General features: G+C 45.1%; 1 protein-coding gene across 10 annotated transcripts in view; it reads right to left on the reverse strand.

Moving 5' to 3' along the window:
* Ino80d (INO80 complex subunit D) overlaps positions 1-17,292 on the reverse strand; it is a 66,939-nt gene extending 49,647 nt beyond the window's left edge. For 2 of the 10 annotated variants that reach the window (XM_039083645.1, XM_006245026.4), the window contains exons 1-2: positions 16,758-16,896; positions 8,426-8,529 (exon numbers count right to left, since the gene is read on the reverse strand). The gene's annotated coding sequence lies outside the window, so the exon portion shown is untranslated. The other 8 variants (XM_039083646.2, XM_006245032.5, XM_006245023.3 and 5 more) reach the window with 7 other exon arrangements.
* Positions 17,293-18,032: the final 740 nt, after the last annotated feature.

Below are 18,032 nucleotides of genomic sequence, written 5' to 3' on the forward strand. Positions count from 1 at the left end.
TGGCACTCTTGTGAGAACACACACACACACACACACACACACACACACACACACACGTAAAATAATGCACTGCCACTGCTTTTCTAACATTCTGTGTGCCAAAACCATCCCATGCAGACCTGAACTCCTTGAGACAAGTCTGAGTTAGTCAGCCACATTTACATCCATCAGTTCAATGTTCCTCAACAGCCAAACACAAGGACTAAGCATGGTTTGGATCTTCTAACCCAATACTCCCTAAGAAAAGGAAAAGTGAAATGACGTAGTATCTGCTATACTAGGACACACAGGAAGACCAAATGTAGCACTTACATAACACTGCAGTCTATACCAACGGGCTGAATGTAATTCATGAGATCCAAGTCTCATCAACGCTTTCAAAGTCACCTAGATGGTGGATGACAGCTTGGACTTCAGCTTTATCTTTTCCTTTAAAAACATGAATATGGGGCTGGAGAGATTAAGAGCACTGACTGCTCTTCCAGAGGTCCTGAGTTCAATTCCCAGCAACCACATGGTGGCTCACAACCATCTGTAATGGGATCTGATGCCCTCTTCTGGTGTGTCTGAAAACAGCTACAGTGTGCTTATATATAATAAGTAAATAAATCTTAAAAAAATAATGCTCATGCCTTTAATCCTAGTACTTGGGGGGCAGAGACATACAGATGGCTGTGAGTTCAAGACCAGCATGGTCTATAAAGTGAGTCCAGGACAGCTAGCTAGGACTACATGGAGAAATCCCCTACCTAGGAAAAAAAAGAACTCGAGTGTGGCTGAAGATGTAGCTCAGGTGGCAGAGTTCACACAAAACCCAGGATTTAATCCCAGCACTACATAAAAATGTGCATGGTAAGACTTTTAGACCTAGGCCTAAAATCAGCACAGTGAATAAGGACATGGGAGAAGTTCAAGGCCATGAGATCTTGTCTTAAAAGAAAAAGGAAACAAACTCTGTTGTTGCCAGTGTGGCCCGGGGTGGGAGATGCTCAGCATGTGCAAGGCTGGAGTTAGTTCCTGGCTCTACAAGAACCCAAGCTAGAAGAGGTAAGAAAGCGCAGAGTGAAGGAGGAGCTGACTACACAGAAATTCCTCACACGAATGACAGGGTAATACACAAATGACTGCACCAGAACAAATCAATGTTCGAGTCCAAAACCTGCACTTACTGTGTCTTGAACATTTAACCTCTCAGGATCTCAGATTTCTCATCCACAAAACAGGGTAACAGGAGAAGTATCATCACTAGGTTCTGAGGGCCCAGTGGTAACACAGGGATGAGCTAAGGAGCATGGTTAACATGTGATAAGCTATTCACAAATATTAACTGTATGGCATGCAGGAACTGTCTTTCCATCTGCCAGAGAACAAGAGATGCTATACGCTCCTCGGGAAAGAACATTCACTACACAGGAAGATAAAACGCGGATCATAAGGCACCGTACACTATAACAATAAAATGAATCTAATTTGCAGAGTCAGGGTCTCAGACTTCACAAAGACAAAGCAAATCCAAACTGTTAGTGTAGCAATAAAACACATGCACTGACAGACCTAGTCATGCACAAGTGTAGAGCAGACACAAGAGCTGTCTCTTTCACCTTATTAGGATGAAAGACAGACAAACTGATCTAAAGTAACTTTTGTTGCTTCTAGAATGGATGCAGCCCAGGAAGCTCGAACGCTCCACGGAGTCAGGGCTGGGCCACATCGATAGGAAGCTGGGGCCACAGTATCCTCTAGGCCTCAGAAATCCAGAGCCCCACTGATGGGTACCAAGAGACCTCAGAAAGAAAGAAAGAAAGGAAGGAAGGAAGGAAGAAAGAAAGAAAGAAAGAGAGAGAGAGAGAGAGAGAGAGAGAGAGAGAGACAGAGACAGAGACAGAGACAGAGACAGACACAGACAGACAGAGAAGGGAGGGAGAGAGACAGACAGACAACCAGCAAGCTTGCTCCAGAGTGGAATGAGAATGGTTGTCCAAGAAGAAGGCTGTGGAGTCAATCCCTAGCAAAGTGTATCTATCTATCTCTCTCTCTCTCTCTCTCTCTCTCTCTCTGTGTGTGTGTGTGTGTGTGTGTGTGTGTGTGTGTGTGTGTGTGTGTGCGTGTGTGCCCCGCTGGTGCATACCTGTATTCCTAGCACTCACAAGCGGAGGTGGGAGGATCTGAAGTTCAAGAGCATTCTCGGTTATATAGTCAGTTACAGACTAGCTTGGTACACAAGAGATACTGTCTCAAAACAAACAAATTCTACTTGCCCTAAAAGTCTGGGTACTTAAGACAGGAATCTGAAAGCAAATCTACAAATGACTTGAATTCTCACATTCTGTGCCATTCATCCATCACCCAATTTCTCAAATTAATTCAAGTCTAGTCTACCATTTTCTTAAAAAGTTGCCCTTGGGGCTGTCAAGATGGCTCAGTGGGTAAACACACTAGTCACTAAACCTAAGCACATGAGCTCCACCCCTGGAACTCATACTGCAGGGGAAAGAGCAGGCTCTGGCAAGTTCTGCTCTGGCAAAGTCATTTACATGGTCAAGATGATGGTTAAAGCACCTACTACCTAAATCTGAAGACCTGAGTTTGAAACCCAGAATCCACGAAAATCCACATGCAGTAGCAAACATCTGTAGTCACAGCACTCCTAACAGGAGATAGGAGGCAGAGATAGAAAGGTTCCTTGAAACTCTCAAGTCAGCTATCCTGGCAAGGGCAGCAGGAAAGAAAATGCAAACAAAAAACAAGCAAAAGAAAGAAGAGACCCTATCTCAAATTAGGCAGAAGGTGAGGACCTACACCAGAGTCATCCTGTGGTCACATATGCACCCAGAGCAGAGCATGCACCTGCGTTCACTCACGTGAGTGTGTACACATGACTGTGTACGCCTACATGCACACAGCACAAAGAGAAAATAAGCAGGCCTGAGCCACCACACCCCACTTCCTTCCTAGCCAGGTGTGGTAGCTCAGACCTGTATTTCCAGCATCAGGGAAAGCAGGATGGCTAAAAGTCAAAGCCCGTCTGTGCTACATAGTGAGCAAGACCTTGTCTCAAGAAAAAACAACTTCTTTTAGATTTATTATTTATGTATATGAATGTCTCACCTGCATGTGTATTTGTGTAACATGTGCATGCTGACAGGGGTCAGAGGAGGGGTCAGATCTGATGAAACTTAAGTTACAGGTGACTATGACCGTGAAACACTATGTGGGTGCTGGGAACTGAACCAGAGTACTGGCAACAAGTACTCTGAACTACTGAGTCAGATCTCCAGCCTTCAAAAAACCTTTTTGTTTTGTTTTGTTTTTGAAGTTTTTCTACCTTGTTTGTTCTACTGACACCTTCACGTATTAATGAGCTAGGTTTCTAGGGTCCCTGTAACTTTAATTTTTTTAAAGCTTATTTTTTTAAAGATTTATTTATTTATTATATATGAGCACACTGTAGCTGTCTTCAGACACACCAGAAGAGGGCATCAGATCTCATTACAGATGGTTGTGAGCCACTATGTGGTTGCTGGGAATTGAACTCAGAAACTCTGGAAGCACAGTCAGTGCTCTTAACCACTGAGCCATCTCTCCTAGCCCTTAAAGCTTATTTTTAATGATGGTTCTTAAATGCTTTACCCTCCCTTCTAGTCCACCATGCACCAGAGGTAGTGGGAAAGAAAGGATATGAAGGAAGTGGACCTGTTGAGAAATGGTTGTTTGGAGCAATTCTCATCGTGTTGTCTGGAAATTATTGGCAGTTTGGTTTACAAGTCAGCAGCAGCAGCTCAATCCACTTGCCAATACTTCACAAATTCACCAGCAGTCCAGTGTGGTAGAGTTGGGACAGCAAACATGAATCAGCAGTGGTGGCACTACCTAGCAGAGTCACAGGCCTCAGCCTGGGCAGTCAGCAGGAGGGACCAGGAGGGATATAAGGGGAGATGTTCTGAGCTGTGCTTCTCTCAGCAAAGCGAAGATCAGTGAAGACATGAGACCAACAAGCATTGTATAGTTATGTAAGCATGCCAAGCTCAGCCTCCATCACTGTCCTCACTGTCTTTTGAGTTCTATTTATTCTCCCTCCAAACATCAGGTGTTCCTTATGGGTTTTGTCTCACCATGTGTCGTTACCAAAGAATCTTTCATCACATGTCCTTTTACATGTTTGTTTTAGCAGAACATCTTTTCATAATTCCTTCACGAGTCTGTCTTAGCCTTTTTCCTCCATCCACTTCATCAAAATGTTCTTTCACATGTTTGTCCCAGCAAAACGCCATTCAACACAACTGACTTTTAAAAAACCTTTAAATTTCTACTTCAGGTTACCATCTATCATCCTCCATCTGAGTCGACCTTAAACTGTATAGGCCAGAGTAGTGGCTTCACACTCATGTAATCCTCCTGCCTCAGCCTCTCAAGTGCTAGCATTACCAGGTGAGCCACTACACTTGGCTCTCTACTTTTCTTTGTTTGTCCCCGTCATCCACTGCTTTGAAAGAGACCTTCATAACCAGATATCCAGGTATCCAAAGCTTTAGTTCCAGTACTTTGAGAGGCAGAGGCAGGCAGATATCTATGAGTTTGTGACCAGCCTGGTTTACAAAGTGAGTTCCAAGAAAGCCATGGCTACATGGAGACCCTATCTTGAAAGGACAATTACAGAAAAGTGATTTTTCATTTGTACAATGGGGAGATTCTTATTTTGACCTCTCAGACACCAGCCCATCTTTAAGGCCTTTTGTCTTAATATTAGTTCTTGAGCTTTTTTATCCCATCTTTTCTCCATTTTTGGAAGAGCAACATCTCACCTCCACCTCCTACCACAGAGAGCTACTGAAACACTTTCCACCTTTCTGCTGTTTCTGGAAGTGTTCATCACAAAAACTCTTCCCTTGAGGCTAGCTAGCTAGTTCCACAGCACCCACATGGCAGAGGCAGGGGAAGGAAAGTTAGGCTTTATGTTTCTTCAGTTGACAGAAATAATCAACTGTCAACTCCTTGCCACCAGTTTCTCCTCCATCCCGTCTTACAAAATGGAAGAGCTCCAGTTTACAACTAAGCTCCACCTTCTCCACCAGCCTGAAAGCCCACCACACAGACCACTCAGCCATTGCAAGCACGGGTCTGCTGGCTCTGTCTTCAGGCTGTACCAGTGGAGAGCCACTCCCCTTACTGTGCTGAAGAGGTGGTTACTCGGACATCCTCTCGAGGTCACTACACTTGCGACCACTCATCCACACTGCGTTCCTGGCTGTGATGCTGTGCAGTCAGTATACACCAAGTTCCTGGCTGTGATGCTGTGCAGTCAGTATACACTGAGTTCCTGGCTGTGATGCTGTGCAGTCAGTATACACCGAGTTCCTGGCTGTGATGCTGTGCAGTCAGTATACACCGAGTTCCTGGCTGTGATGCTGTGCAGTCAGTATACACCGAGTTCCTGGCTGTGATGCTGTGCAGTCAGTATACACTGAGTTCCTGGCTGTGATGCTGTGCAGTCAGTATACACTGAGTTCCTGGCTGTGATGCTGTGCAGTCAGTATACACTGAGTTCCTGGCTGTGATGCTGTGCAGTCAGTATACACTGAGTTCCTTTTGTTTCTTCAGTTGCTTTAGAGGAGGGGAACATAGATTTAGGTGTACTACCATGGTCAAAGTTATTTCTAAATAACTTTAGAAAATTCTGTATAGGCAAATGCTTAACCCAGAGGTAGACAACCTGTATGAGTTCTGAGTACTGCCTGATGTACATAACAAGTTCTAGGCCAGTTACAGTTAGTGAGCCCTATCTCAAAAAAATAAATAAATAAAAAATCAACAAAAAAAATCCTGTATGGAAGGCTGGGTGCAGTAGCTCATGCTTTTTTAATCCTGACACTTGAGAGACAGAGGCAGGTAAATCTCTAGGAGTTTGAGGTCACCCTAGTATACACAGCAAAGTTCCACTTAATAAAAATATTCTGGAGCGCTTGCCTAGCAGGAGCAAGGCCCTAGCAAGGCCCTGGGTTCGGTCCCCACCTCCGAAAAAAAAAAGAAAAAGAAAAAAAAAAAAATATTCTGTGTAGTAAAATACACATTAATGAGAACAGTGAATTGGCTCAGAAGGTAAAGTACTTGCTGCTGCCAAGCCTGAATTCAATCAATCCCCAGGACCACACACACAAACAAATATACCTTAAAAAAGTATTTTAATACCCCATAATAACAATCAAAATAATAAAATATTTATCATGTAATTTGTTTACAATATAATTACTTTTATAATAAATACCTATTTTCTAAAATTTTCTTGCTTTGTTTTGCTTTACTTTTTAAGAGAAGATCACAGCCCAATATTGCCTGGAAGTCTCTATGTAATCAAGGATGATCTTGAACTTCTAATCTTCCTCTGTCTACTTCTCAAGTGCTGGGACCTCAGTGTGTGACATCATGCCTGTCTCTCTGTCTCTGTCTTTCTGTGTCTTTGTCTGTGCGTGCGTGCGTGCGTGCGTGCGTGCGTGCGTGCGTGTGTGTGTGTGTGTGTGTCTCCTTGTATGTCAGTTCTCTTCTTCTGACCTCTATATGGGGTCTGGGTATGAAGCTCAGTTTATCAGGCTTAGCAGCAAATGCCTTCTCCCTCTTAGCTATCTGGCCAGGCTTGAGGTCCTGCTTTCTAATTTTATATTTAATCAACATGTTACTAAAGAACTTCTCATGCTTTTAGACTCAATGTCAAGAACTGATTTCCTAAGCTCCCATGAAAAGATCACTTCTCCAGTAGCTACAGTGGCTCTAACAGTAAGAAGCATACCTTCTTCCTTTAGAGGATTATTAACCCATCATGAGATATGTTCAAAAGAACTACATACTTGGGGTGGGCTGTTACAACTCTGTGCTCACCAAGACCCAGAACAGACAGCTTCATCTGCACAGAATAATTGACCAGGTCTTCCCATTCTCTTCTATGTGGTGCCCTTTAATTATGCTTCACGTGTGAGTACGGGTGTCTGTGGAGCTGCTGTAGCTAGAGTTATGGGCAGGTGTAAGCCACCCAACGTCACATTGACAGCCAAACTCGCTCCTCTGCAAGAATACTCCTACTGCTCCTACCTGCTGGTCACATCTTCAGCAGTGGCTCTCAATTCCATGCTGTCTACTCAAAGTGTGTATGTAACATATGCTGCAATCATTAAATAGCCCCTCTTTGGTGTCTGAGGTTTGAGTCCAGGTCCTCATCTATGCTAGACCTATACTCCTGGGCCTTAAATAGTTCTTAAAAACACTGGTACTTCAAAGTTTGCATGACTTCCTACAGCCATAGTCAAATACCAAGAGAAAGCTATGTAAACTGGAAGCCTCAAACTTTTTGAAGGATTGGGGTTATACATTGGTTTGCTTGAGTTATTCAGAGCCCTGAGTTCAAATCCAGCATCACACGAGGGTTGGGGGTTGTGGGGACATAAATGCTATTAGATTTTCTAATCCATGATGGCAAAAGGCTAAAACTAAGCTCTACTGTTTAATACAAGACAAAAATAAACTTCCTAAAAAGGCTGGGGGCAGGGGCAGACATGGTAGTACACACTTTTGATCCCAGCACTCAGGAGAGAGAGGCAGGAGGGTCTCAAGTTCAAAGGTCAACCAAGTTCAAAGTCTACACAGCTGGGTTCCTGGCCGGCCAGGGCTATATGTAGGACCGTCTCAAAACAACATAAAAGTCCTCCTTGAAGCTATAGTCTAAAATTAATTGCAAAATAACTCACTGTTAGTTTCTTTCTTGACAACATGGAGGAAAGAGACACTGGCCACAAGGAAGAAGACAACCTTTTAGGGAAAGCACCACAAAACACTAACCAAGATCTGAGCACTCTTCTTTTTGGACCACTGTGTCCCCTCCATGTGGAGCTTCTCCCTGTCACTACTGTTCTTTTAGCACACCTGCTTCAGTGTTCACATCACTCCCCAGCATCTCGGACCGCCACTGTAATTTTATATTCTACCACCTTTAAAGCACAGACCTAACAATGCACAGCTATTCTAACTCAGAATGAATGTAAACTCCTGGGATGTCTGTTTTCTAACAAACTCTATGCAGACGGCAACAATATTATCCAAGAGTGACCACTGCTAAAATTACAGTCTCCACTTACAGACTTTAAGCTATCAGGTTTTCTTTTACTTGGTCTTTCTAAAGTGAATTTGAGTGTAATTTGATCAAGAAAAAAGCAAAGTAGCTAAATAGACTATACTAATTCATAACCACAACACCCTACATTAATATAAAATGTAATAAAGCTTGACTGCAGATGAAAATATATCAACAGCTAAGACTAAAAGAGAAACCTATCTCCCAAAAATAAAAGTCATAATCAAACACATGCCAAAACCCCAAGACTCCTCAAAAGGCAGGTGTACAAATAAACGCCCAATATGAATTTAAATTAAGTGCCCTTACCTGGTTTATTTGAAAGGGTTAAGGGTAGTTTATGCAGCGGAGAGATTACTCATTGCCTCTGGGAGGAATCAGGGATGGGGCTCAAATCTGGTCAATTTTCTCATCTGTAAAGGGAAGATAACTGTATGTACCTCACTGAGTTGCTTAGCTGAATTAAATTAGGTAGTTCAAGAACACGTATTTAGCACGGTGTCCAGCACATAGTTAAATTAACACTTAACATTAGCTACTACTAGAAGCAGTAAGCAATAGTTTATTAGTATTATCATTTTCATCTCCAATCTACAGGGCTGCCCTCTCCCAGTTGCTGGCAGTTTCCTAATGGTCGGGTGTAGTTCTCCACTAATGCCCACCCTCCAACCTCCTTGGGGCTGAAGTTACAGAACACTCTGACAAGTTTCTCCTATGCTCCACATTTAAAATCTACATCCAAAAAATGTCTAGCTTTGTAAAGAGCACTAAGATATTGATTTCCTTCTGAGAGAAAACACTAGCAGAAGCCAGGCTTGGTGACACATGCCTTTTAACCCCAGCATTTGAGAAGCAGAAGCAGGTGCATTTGTGAATGGGAGGCTGGTCTGACTACATGGTAAGTTCCAGGACAGCCAGGGCTACATAATGAGGCCCTGTCTCAAAAAGCAAAAACAAAACAAACAAACAAACAAACAAAACCCTATTGGAACAATGTTTGGTTCCAGGGGCATCGTTTCTTCACTAGCACACACGGTCTAGATTAGACTCTCCAGTAATTCCTATGCATGTGTGCTTGTACACACACACACACACACACACACACACACACACACACAGACAAACACATTCGCAGACTGATTTGGTTAGAAGTCATCAGCTGCAGTTAATAATTCTTTACAACAAATGCTTCCTGAACCCCTGCCCAGGTCACAATTATTGCAGAAATCGTACACTGCAAGACCACTAAGGAGAAAAATTAAGCTGTGGCTAAACTCAGATTCTCTTGTTCTAAGACTCTGAAACCAAAGCTTCTTCAGTTACTGAATCCATCCACTCTTCCTACGTGAGTTCTCTGGAGCATCTGACATTCTGGACCACTTTCTTTTGTCCTGGCCTCCCAGCCCTTGCCTCCACACTCAGACTGCAACGCTGGCCTCCACACTCAGACTACAATGCTGCCTCCACACTCAGACTGCAATGCTGCCTCCCCACTCAGACTTGCAATGCTGCCTCCACACTCAGACTGCAACGCTGGCCAAGCTTCTTTTCATTTCACTTTATAGCGGCACATGATGAAAGAAAGGTCTAAGGTGGGGCAGAAGTGGACCACAGGCAGACTTCAGCAAACTTTGCTCTTCTAAGGGCTCCAAGGCAAACAAGTTTCTGCAAGTTACCGAGGTTAAAAAAAAAAAAAAAAAAAAAAAGCAGACCTCACAGGTGTGGTGGCTGTTACTCCTATACTATTCTCAACACTAGGGAGGTTGAGGCAGGAGGATTGTTGTGAATTCGAGTCTGCGAACTCACTTAGGCCAGCTAGAACTAGTGTAAGATACTGTCTCAACAAAAGGAAAAGGAAACAAAACAAACAAACAAACAAACAAAAAAAAACCAAAAAACAAAAAACAAAAACCAGAAGCTGGGTGGGATGCTGACTACAAGTTCAAGACCATCCAGCTATATGAACCCTCTCTCAACACACACACAAAGAAATTAAAAATTGAAATCAAGCCCTACTTCCAAGACTTTTCAAGTTTTCAGACTATAAAATTTCTCACAAAATATTTTCAAGTCAGCAGCTAGTTGAAAGTTCTAAATAAGCATTCAAGACCAAGTTATTTTATGATCTGTTTCATCTATAAAATCACTAAGTTACACACACAAAGGTCTGAGTCACACAAGGTATTTCTAGAGAGTTATCTTACTTTTATCTTACTTTTCATTTGTATCCAGATTTCCAAACCAATGTACAGACTGTCACGTACACAAATCCATGTTCATTTCCTGAGATTCACTACGGTCAGATCTACCTCTTCCTTCCGTTTTGGCTGCCCTCAGAGCATGTCTCTCACCCAGCTGCACTCCACTTAGCCACCCTGAGGCCAGCTGACCCTCTAAACAGCCTCTGCCACCTTCTGCTGTGGGGTTCTCAGCCACCTCAGCTCCAACCCTCTTCCATGTGTCCTGGGGATGCCTCACTGGCCATCCAGTCTCACCCTCCTTTTCTCCACCTACTCTGTACAACTATGACTCTTGACCCACTCTATTTTAAGTAAATGTATTTGGCCAAAGACCTTCCAGGTCACTTTCAAGATTCACAGAGACCCAAATTCCTTACCAGCAGAGAAACAAGTCTGCACTATCCCACATTCCCTCGCTCCAAGGCCACACAGAACCACAATCTGCAACAGAGAACACTCTATTTATTGTCCCTAGGCACTTCTTCATAGTTGCAGGCCCCACCTCCTGAAATACCTAACTCCTCCCATTAGCTTAGGGCAGAAAGACCCGTGCAAAGAAAGCCCTTGAAAGGCCTCCCTGCCAGAGCAGAAGAAACCTCCAGGTTAACCCACTTCTTATCATTCTAGGCAGTAAAATATGCTCAGTTTTCTCCTCCACCAAACTAGGGTGGAGATGGGGAAGGGTAGAGGGAGGGCGACTACCTAGACATACAGCTAGAGGCCCTGGGTTCAATAACCTGTACCTGTGACCCAAAAGTAACATTACAGACCTAAAATCTCCACTCAGTCATATTTACTGCTGCAGACTCTGTTTTTAAACCAAAACAAGTAAAGCTGTGTGTGTGTGTGTGTGTGTGTGTGTGTGTGTGTGTGTGTGTGTGTGTGATCAGGCTAGGAACAAAGGCAGCTGACCTGCTAGAGGAGTGAACGAACACCTCCTCAAAGACTCCTGTCATCTTCTCAGGCCACTCCAGAGTCTGCCTACCGTGGCCACAAGCTACCCAGGCCTTCAAAGCCACAAAATTAACCCTATTCTTAAGGGGCACAGACACAGAGGATGTCAAATTCAAAGCACTCACAAGGCCCTGGGTTCAAAACTTGGTGCCACCAAAAAAAGGAAACAGAAAATTAAAGGAACAAAGCAAACTTACCATTCTGAAAGGACACAGCCTCATTTCCACAGTCATTCTACAGGGCAGGTAAGACGGGCGCCCACTTCACTGGCACACAGAATATTTGTTTCTTTGAGACGAGTCTCACACTGGCCCAGGCTGGTTTGAACTCACTCTGCAGCTTGGGCTGACCCTGAACTCTCAGTATTCCTGATGCAGCCTCCCAAGTTCTCCGACTACAGACTTGAGCCACCAGTCCTAACTTGCAGCTAAGATTAATAAAATCAATAGCCTTTTATTTCAAATCATGAGAGTATGTGTGGGTATGTGCACTTGAAGGTAGTGTCTGATCCTCAGGGTCTAGAGTTGCAGTCATGCAGGAGCTGGGAACAGAATTTGGGTCTTCTAGGAGAGCAGCTCACACTGTTAGCCATCTCTCCAGTGCCTTACTTTTTTATTTTTATTGTGTGGACAAGACTGTATCTATGTGTGGGTGTATGAATGTGTGCATGCTGCTGCTCCAGTCCGGAGGGTATCAGATCATCTGGAGCTAAAGTCTCAGGCAGCTTATGAGCCACCACTGTGGTGCTAGGAACCAAATTCTAGTTACCTAAAAGAGCAACAAATGCTCGGAACTGCTGAGCCATCTCTCCAGCCTGTCTCTTAAAATAATGATAAAAAAAATAATGTATAAATTATCTATAAATATAAATCATAAATATTAGTATTACTATTTTAGATAAGCTCTCCCTATTAAGCTCTGGAACTCACTAAATAGTAGACCAGGCTGGCTTGAAATTCACCAAGATACTCCTGCCTCTGCTTCTTGAGTGCTGGGACTAAAGGCATGTGCCACCACACTAAGCAAAAGAAAATCTTTTAAGATTTATTTTTCTTTTGAAAGGTAAGGTAAGTTTTAGGGGCTGCCAAATGGTTCAGTGGATAAAGGTGCTTTCTGTCAATTCTGACAACCTGAGTTCAGTTCCTGGGACCCATCTGGCGAAATTAGAAAACTTGACTCCCACCAGATGTCCTCTGACCCCTTACATATATGCTGTGGCATACACAGACACACACATCTACGTAAATAAAATACAGTAACATCTTTAAAAGACCGATTTTAATTCTAAGGTGTCAGTCACATCACTAAGATTAAAGACCAATTTAATTCTAAAGCCCAAACGTTAACCATCTGAAAGCCCACAAGTCATCCCTTCCTCAGTTTCCAAGCTTCTGTTTGTGCTGCACACATACTCAGATAAAAATAGAAAGGCACTAAAATGCTATCACCCTGGGTGGGATGGATAGGTCAATTCCCCAAACACACTAGGAATATATATTTTAGTAAGAAAAACAACAATCAAACAAGGTGTTACTTAGATGGTGTTACTATAGAACATAGGATAGAAAAATCACTAATCCTATAGCAAAGAATTTTATTTTTGTTTCCTGACAAAGAAACCAAAAATACAGAGGAAAGGGAATCAGAGCCCAACCCAAAGCCCGATCCAACCATGTACATGACAGCAAGAGTTCACTGAGAGTTGTGGGTTTTCCTGAGCGGGACTGGGGGCGGGGAGTAGCAGGGTCATTCTATTAGATAGCCAGGCTGGCCTTAGATTTGAGATCCTCTGCTCTCACTTCTCTAGCCCTTGCCTACAGGCATCCACTGCACCCCTGGCTAAGAATGCGGTTTCAGAGTAAAACTCACAACTGAGAATTGTAGTACCTATCCATAAGGCCAGCACTCAGAAGGCACGAGTGGGGAGATCACTGTAAATCAAAGGCTAGCCTAACCAAAGGACTTCCAGGCTGTGAGACCCTGCCTCCAAAACAGACCCTTCCTCTTAACTATCTAACTAGATAGATAGATAGATAGATAGATAGATAGATAGATAGATAGATAGATATCACATAAGTGCAAAACAATTACCAAGCAGTCTGTCACCTTGAATCAAGGACAGAAAAGCAGGAGGCCTAACATTTTAACTTGTTTCTCCTGATTCTCAAATGGCCAGGCGTACTGTCTAAAGTCAGCCTTTACCCAGAGGCCTCTGGATACAGCCACAGCTGATGATGCAGTGGAAGTGGCTGTGCTTTGAGAACAGAGCTGTATTCACCCTAGATTCCATCCAGTGCTGCCCCCAGTCAGTCTCACCTACTGCTACAAGTTACCAGGTGTGGGAAGAAGCTGTCTTCAGATGCAGATGGCCAGGTTTTCCGGTATCCCAAACCCTGTTGCAGACCTAGAAACTCAGCTGAGCCTAGAAGATCTTAGGGAAGGATGAATTTATTGAAGTGCTAAGACTTCAAATTATTTAAGTCTATCTAAACTAAAATTTTCAATCCTTTCAAATTAGCAGCAATAGGACCACACAGAGGACTCAGAAATCAAGAGCATTTGCTGCTCATCAAAGGGCCCAGGGTTTGGTCTCAGCACCATTGTGTCTGCTCAAAGTATCTGGAACTCCAGTTCCAGAGGATCTGACACCTCTTCTGGCCTTCTCAGGCATAACACCCACAAGGTGCACAGACGTACACACCTTCAGGCAAAAACACCACACACACACACACACACACACACACACACACACACCCATACATACACACATACACTCACACCTACACATACACACACATACACCCACACACACATATACACACATACACTCTCACACACACTCACACTCTCTCACACACACACACTCACACTCTCTCACACACACATACAAATAAAAATTTAAATAACACCAATATAACTTTCTGGAAAAAGAACAGCAGAGATAGGATACACAAATTTCTTTATAAAATCTTTCAGAAAAGAGCTGATTATTTCAGACATATAAATGAACATCTACTTTTTCTTTTCTTTTCCTGAGACAGGATTTCTTTGTGGAGTCCTAGCTGTCTTATAACTCTCTCTGTAAGGCTGGCCTTGAACTCTGAGATCCACCTTCTGCTTCTGCCTCTGCCTCCTGAGTGCTGGGATTAAAGATGTGTGCCACCTCTGCCAGGCTAAACATCTACTTTTAAAACAAAACAACTCATAGTGGAAAAGACATTCTCTTTCAATTTAAAACTAATTCTCTATGTTCTCATAAAGTCTCTTATTAATTTGAAATTAAATTTTAAAATATCAAATCTACCATTTCTTCAAGAATAAAATAGCCCCCAAGTGTATTACAGCACAGAATTAAACATTTTGGGACAGGATGGGGGAAAAAATCATAAAGCTTTCAGTACTTTTACAAATACGACTTTGAAACTCCAAGAAAATGAAGTTGATGATAAGCATTAAACATATTACAAAATATCAAGATTTCTTTCAACTTTTAAAATATGCTCGGAAAGGGGACTTAGAATGATTTTTCTATGCAGTTTGCTCTAAGAATAAGGGACAGTGATAACAGAAATAGGGTTTTTGCTACACACATACATGAAAACACCCTAGTCAATAAGCAATTTCAATAAATCAATAATGATAAAACAACCATTACAAGTAATTTGCATTTTGATACCAAATCCATACCATCTTCAAATATCAAGACTTTCTTAGGAACAATTCTAAATGACTGGATATCTAAAAACAGAGCTCTATTTTAGCCAGACAAAAAGCAAGGGATTCTTGGTAAGAACCGTGTAAGGAGTCTCAGTGTGATGCCTGACAGAAGCCAGTGCCGACCAAGTCACGCATTACCCGGTTGCTCTGCAACTGACAAGCAGCTTTTCACTAACTGCCCTGTAGACTGGACCACCTCTGCCAACCACACCTCCAACCTGCAACTAAGCAAGGCACATGAGCACCAGCGTGTGCATGCATGCATGCACACACACAGACACACAAACACACACACAGCCCCAAGCTCTGAGAGAAGTGTGGAGTTAAAATAAGAACTAATAAAGCACAAGGCCCTGGGTTCGGTCCCCAGCTCCGAAAAAAAAAAAAAAGAAAAAAAAAAAAAAAGAACTAATAAAAGAAGTCAAATGAACTCTCCACACATGCCCACACTAGGGCTGGGAGTGGAGGGGCCAGATACATTGCAATTTCAACATAAAACAACACCCAGGTGGTCAGTTGTAGCCTTGAAAAACAGCCTATCCTCGAAAAGAAAGAAATCCTTGATTTGGAAACTTAAGTTTACTACACGAAAGAAAAAGAAGAGAAAAAAAGTTTCAGGGCTGATGGCACCAAAACAGAACCAAAAATTGAGTTCGTTTACAGGGTAGGCCAAAGCCAAACTATGTTTAGTTCACAGGGCTCCTCCACAGAGCCCCCCAGCTGTAGCAATATAACTTTAAGTTTCCATAAAACGCCATGGTTTCTATTCTAGAGTGACACCTAAGGACACCACATAAATCCAAATAGTATCAGAACAAATCAGTCATTGCTCCTTAAACTGCAGGTACACCTTACTTCACAAGCCGCCCAGCCCTCCAGTTCCTTCCTCCCAATTTTGAACGCTCTGCACCGTCTGTCAGCCGTGGTCTCCCCCATGGCTTCAGTTTCTGAGTCGGTTTTAACCGGACAAGTGACCAACTAAGAGGGGTAAAGTCCTACAACTGAGGGCAGGGGACTGCTCCAGAAGCCTGCCTGGTCCTGCCCCTCTCTCCCTGACAGTTTGCTCTCTGCTCTCTACTTCCTACCTTCCTGCCGGAGCTGTCCAGAGAGGTGGACTGGGGACCCAAAGGAGTCCGGGAGAAAAGGTGGGGGTAATAAAGGCACAAGTAGCACCCCCCACGGCTCTTTGGTAGGGTACCGGGTTTTTAAAAGAGAAAAAAAGGAGGGGAGGCCGATGGACACAGACTTTGCAATAGAAACAGCACCTGAATTTACCTCCAGCCTTTCCCGCCCCCGAACGCCCAGTCGCTAATAAAGCTAAGAAAAATCCCTTGAAAACTTTTCCAAACCGGAAGAGAAGGCTTCTCCCGGGGCCCCGGAGCTCTTGGGGAATGGGCTGGAGTTGGCAACCCCGTCGGGGACCGCGGGGAGTGGGGTGGGGCGCGGGCGAGGGGTGCAGGGGCGGAGTACCTTGAACGGACAGGAACTGGCAAAGAGTTTCGAGCCAGCCGAGTGCTCTCCCCCACGCCCTCGGGGGCCCCGGGCGCTAGGACCGGGGCTCCCCAGAGAGAAGGCAGCCCCCAATTCGGGCCTAAAAGGAAACTTTCCGGGCCGCGGCTGCACCTGACTCCTCGCCGCCCCTCCACCCCACGCCTGCCAGGCCGCCCGCCCCGCCCCGGCCAGGCCGCCCGAAGCGCCGCGGAGCGGGGATAAATAAACCCAACAGTTACCGGAATCCGGGGGCCCCGTCAGCGCGATGCCCGGGGACGGGGTACTGCCGTACAGTCCCTACTCCAAGGCCCCGCCGCCCCGGTCCCCGCTGCCCGGCCTTCCGTCCCGCGGGAGAGCCTGGGGCCAGCGCAGGATGCAGCCCGCCAGCCCGCCCCGAGGCCCCGGGGGACCCCAGGGGCGCGGGAGGCCTGTGGCGCGGGGGCAGGGCGCGGCCGCCGCGGGGCCCGAGGCCTAAGGCGCCCCCCTTCCGCAGCACTCCCGGGGCCCGGCCCGCGCAGGCCGCACTGCTCCCCGCGCTCAGTCCGCCGCCGGAACCCCCGCCGTCGCTGCCCGCGGGCGTCCCCAAGGCCCCCGGTGCCCCATTCCCGGCCACCCCAGCGCCGGCCCCACTCACCCTTTCATTCTCCGCCCGCGGCCTGGCGTGGGCCGGCGAATCCCCGGCCTCACGTAAGCGCGCTCGCCGCCCGCCCTGCTTGCGCGGCCCAGCCCGCCGCCCTACGGGAGCCCGGGGATGTGGGCCGGGCCTGGGGCCGCCTCTGCTTACCTTTCAGCTGCTTTTTTTTTTTTTTAATTTTTTTTTCCTCCTTCCTCCCCCCCCACCCCCCCTCTCCCTCGGCTAGGCTGACAGATCAGAGAGGTGCTGGCAGTGAACTAGGAAGCTCGGCTGATACTGCTCCCTCCCTGGGCTTCAGCAAGACTCTTTCCCTGTCTAACAAGCGGGGTGAGGGTCATATTTTTATTTTGGAAACTAAAAAGTGCTCCCAGGGTCGGTGATCATTAAGGGGAAATCCCTGAATATACTCTCCAGCCAAGAAGGCAGGGCTGCCCGCCTGCACTAGAAGAGGCAGCAGCCTCCTACAGCACTACTACAGGCGCTGCGAGGACATAACACCACACAGCAGTTTCTCTGCCCTCAGAAACGACAACTTTCCTACCATCTTGGAGGCAGAGGAGAGAGGTGCCAAGAGGAGAAGTGCACCGGCTCCGGAGAAAGTACAAATTTCTACCTCTCATCTCTGGAAAAAGTCCATACTTGAGGAAAAGCAGGGAAGAAACAGAAGCAAGGTCATGTGCTCCGTGGTGGGGAATGGCTCTGCACCTTCTGATGGAAAGAAAGCTTTACAAGACACAGGTTTTACGATATTATTGTTTTCCGTGTTAACTTTTTCCATGAGGGTGACAGTGGCAGCTTACTTTTTTCTTTCAGGCTAATAATGATTTTTCTCTATGGCAGGTCCAAGTTCTGTATCTGGTGGCCAGTCTGTAAATTGGCA

This window comes from Rattus norvegicus, chromosome 9, assembly GCF_036323735.1.
Source record: "Rattus norvegicus strain BN/NHsdMcwi chromosome 9, GRCr8, whole genome shotgun sequence".
NCBI classification, from domain to species: Eukaryota; Metazoa; Chordata; class Mammalia; order Rodentia; family Muridae; genus Rattus; species Rattus norvegicus.